Source organism: Plectropomus leopardus, unplaced genomic scaffold (genome assembly GCF_008729295.1).
Source record: "Plectropomus leopardus isolate mb unplaced genomic scaffold, YSFRI_Pleo_2.0 unplaced_scaffold16719, whole genome shotgun sequence".
Classification (NCBI taxonomy): domain Eukaryota; kingdom Metazoa; phylum Chordata; class Actinopteri; order Perciformes; family Serranidae; genus Plectropomus; species Plectropomus leopardus.
The window spans coordinates 1-3,556 of NW_024617965.1; the positions used below are offsets into that span (position 1 = coordinate 1).

The 3,556-nt window shown below is 35.6% G+C and overlaps 1 long non-coding RNA gene across 1 annotated transcript; it reads left to right on the plus strand.

Moving 5' to 3' along the window:
- The first annotated feature begins 986 nt into the window (after positions 1 to 986).
- On the plus strand, positions 987 to 2,280 carry LOC121964688. Its single transcript, XR_006107394.1, has 3 exons — positions 987 to 1,200; positions 1,582 to 1,725; positions 1,993 to 2,280. It is a non-coding gene; the product is annotated as an uncharacterized LOC121964688 (long non-coding RNA).
- Positions 2,281 to 3,556: the final 1,276 nt, after the last annotated feature.

Sequence of the window (3,556 nt, forward strand, 5' to 3'; positions counted from 1 at the left end):
AGTAACAGCAACATTCTACAACTGTAACATTCTAGTTACATCATAACTTTCTAGAACTTAAACATTCTACACTTACATCATAACATTCTATTACTTTTACATTCCACAGTTACATCATAACATTCTAGAAATGTAACATTCTACAGTAACAGCAACATTCTACAACTGTAACATTAAAGTTACATCATAACATTCTAGAACTGTAACATTCTACACTTACATCATAACATTTTATTACTTTAACATTCTACAGTTACAGCAACATTCTAGAACTGTAACATTCAACAATAACAGCAACATTCTAGAACATTAACTTTCTACAGTTACATCATAACATTCTAGAACTTTAACATTCTACAGTTACATCAACATTCTAGAACTGTAACATTCTACAGTAACAGCAACATTTTTGATTAACTGCTATCACAAGTCAAACAATTTTTATCTGGCATACATGGGGAAGAGTAAGAATGAGAAAATGGAAAAACATATGTGATGGTGAACAAAATGTTGTCGCACATTGACGCTTATTGGAGCCACGTTATGTTGACAGCTTTAGAAAATAAATTTGCTGTTATAGTACATTACATGGATTATCCACTTAAGATTACTATAACAATTTCATTACACACAACAACATTCCATGACTTTTCAAAACTTTCAATATTTTTTGCTAATTCTATGACTTTTCCAGGCCTGGAAAATGTGATTGTGAAAAGCCATGACTTTTTCAGGTTTCCCATGACCATTGGAACCCTGTATATATTATCACACCGTTAACCTGTCACCAGTCTTTTTGCATGCGCACAGTTCGCTAGTTAAATACAGTTCAAATAACTGCTTTTATTATCAAAGTGTAAATAATTGTTCAGGTCATTTCAGTGTACAAAACATGTCATATTTAGCCTGTTGAGAAATACCTTAAGTGTTCTTAGTGTGAGATGATGTTTTATGTCCTTTGTGTCAGAGCGCCTCCTGTCAGGCAGAAAGGTGATACTACGACCAGAACGACTGACTGCAGACTTTCAACAAGTCAATGGCACCCTGCTCATGACGCTTCGCTGGAGGATGTCCCAGCATGCACTGGACCCAGCAGCTGTGGAGGGGTTCCAGTTCACCTGGACACTGCAATCAGGTGTTACCATGGAAACAGAGGGGCAAGAAGACACACTTATCTCCCAGACACAGACAATTGCACCGGTGAGACATGAAGAGAGGTCAACAGTGATGGCATTGTGTGTGTGGAAAAAATGCAGCTGGAATAAGAGAGGGTTTTGTGTGTGTGTGTGTGTGTGTGTGTGTGTGTGTTTTCAGTAGGGTAGTCAATAAGTCTTTCTATATCACTTTCCTTTTTCTTTTCTTTTAATTTGTACTTTAAAGAGGCAGTATTTGCATTCAAACAATTTAGTCACTGAGAAAATGTTAAAATTAGTAAAAAAAAAAAAAACCATCATAATACAGCATTTACATATTTTATAACAAAGCATAAATGTGGTGATATTCTGGATTTTTGTTATTGTCAAATTAGAGCAGTTTATCTGTTCTGTGTCTTTGAAACTGACCCTGCTTCACCCTTCACAGTCTCAGCGGTCGGTGTCAGTTCAGAGCCTTCAGGCCGACAGTGTTTACCAGCTGCAGCTCCAGGTGCTAACAACAGGAGGCAGCAACGGTGCAGCAGTCTCCAAGACCATACATACTCCAGCTCTCAACACCACACATTGATAGGTAATGCTTTCTCAGTAACTCACTGCTTTACGATGCAGGATTAGGGCCAGGGTTTAAGAAGAAAAATAAATTAGATATAGAAAATAAAGTTGTTGTAAAGTCTGTTGTATTGCTTTAATTTGTAGCTCTGGTAAAAACTAATATTCTTACTATCTATCCCTTTACATGATAAAATAGCATACATTTCTGTCATGTTTGAGAATGTGTTTCTATCAAAGGATAATAGTCACCTTTTGTCTAATTAATCCTACCTGTCATCTCTTCCAGACCCAAACCCTGCAGTTGTCACCATCTGCTGCACTAACGGTCATCTTCACCAACATCTACTTCTCCGCTGTCTTCCACAGTGCGACATGCTTTAATTGCAGTCTGAGTGCAGAAAACATGCTGTAAAATAAAGAAAGTTACTCTGTGTAGATCATTCTTTCATCATAACTGTTTGTCTTACTATGACCCCCCTCCCCCCACTTTTCAAACATCAGGAAGGTTGTGAGCCCGCTTTAATGGAAAATTATCATTAATCATTCATCTAATCGATCAATCTGTCAGGTGATCCAAAGGTTATGGCCCAAGTCAATATTGTTTTGTATAAATTGTGAAAAAAACTGTACCTGTACATGGTGCCGATTTAAAAAGCACTATGTTCTCACAGTTTGTCTTTGCAGTAAAACATGTATCCTTAAAGCATATTTTTTCTATTTTTGTATTAAAACTGCAGCATTTTCCAAATGACTCCTCGTGGCATTAGTGCCACGGCACCGCAGCGTTGCAAGACTCGTATGTGAAAAGTGAGACCCCTTGCACAGCTGCACCTGGTAATGGGTGGTGTTTAGATGGGACTAATCAGGTCATCTCTAATCATCTGACATCACTGGAGCCAAACGACACTTGTAAAGAGGCTTAATATGTCTTTTGTTTTTGATCATGCAAGTAGAGAACAATAGAGCACTGACCTTATGTACAAATAGAAATGTATAGCAACAGACTGACTGTTTTTTTCAATGCATATTCTGCTGCATTATTTTTGAAAATGGTAGGTCTGAGTTGGTTTGTTGAAGCCTTGAATTAAGCTGAAATATGTTTTAATATTTTGTTGACGTGTTTTTTAAAGCTAATTTTTCACTAAAATCTGTTTGAATTTGCTTGTTTGATACATTTTGGGCCTTGTGCAGCATTACTTTACATTATGGTATACCCATTTCACTAAACAATAATATGTGATATTTTTACACTGTTAATACAGTTTACCTGTGGTCGATTTTTCTGTTTTTACAAAAGTCACGGCATTACATTGACAAGATTGGAAACTACTGGTGTCAAGCAACCAGTAATAATCATGTCAATTTTCTCTCCATGTAACCTCTCTGAAATTTTACTGTTGATAATTTTGTACTTACCGCAATTCCTTTACTTTTTGACCATTAGTTTTATTTATTGTTTTCCTATCTTAGTTGTTTTTGTAATTAAAGATTATCAAGATACAATGTGTGTTGTGTCAGTGATCAGGTGGGTAAAAAGAAAATAAAAAAGGATAATAACATAAAACCATGATAATAGCAGTATGCATTATATTTTGCATTGTAATTATATTATGATTTAGATGTGTTTTGCCAATGTTCAACATCACTTTATCCACTATTTTATCTTATTTGCTATGTCATTACTGATTAAACCTTTGAACCGTGAGCAAACTGGTGCAATTTCTTTCAAAAACATGCAAAAAAGAACAGCAATGTGCAAACTGGTGAGAAATTCTCCACAAATTGCAATAAATTAGTAAATGTAGAAATGTATTTTTTAAAAGCTACAGGAAAATGTCCAGGGGAAAAAG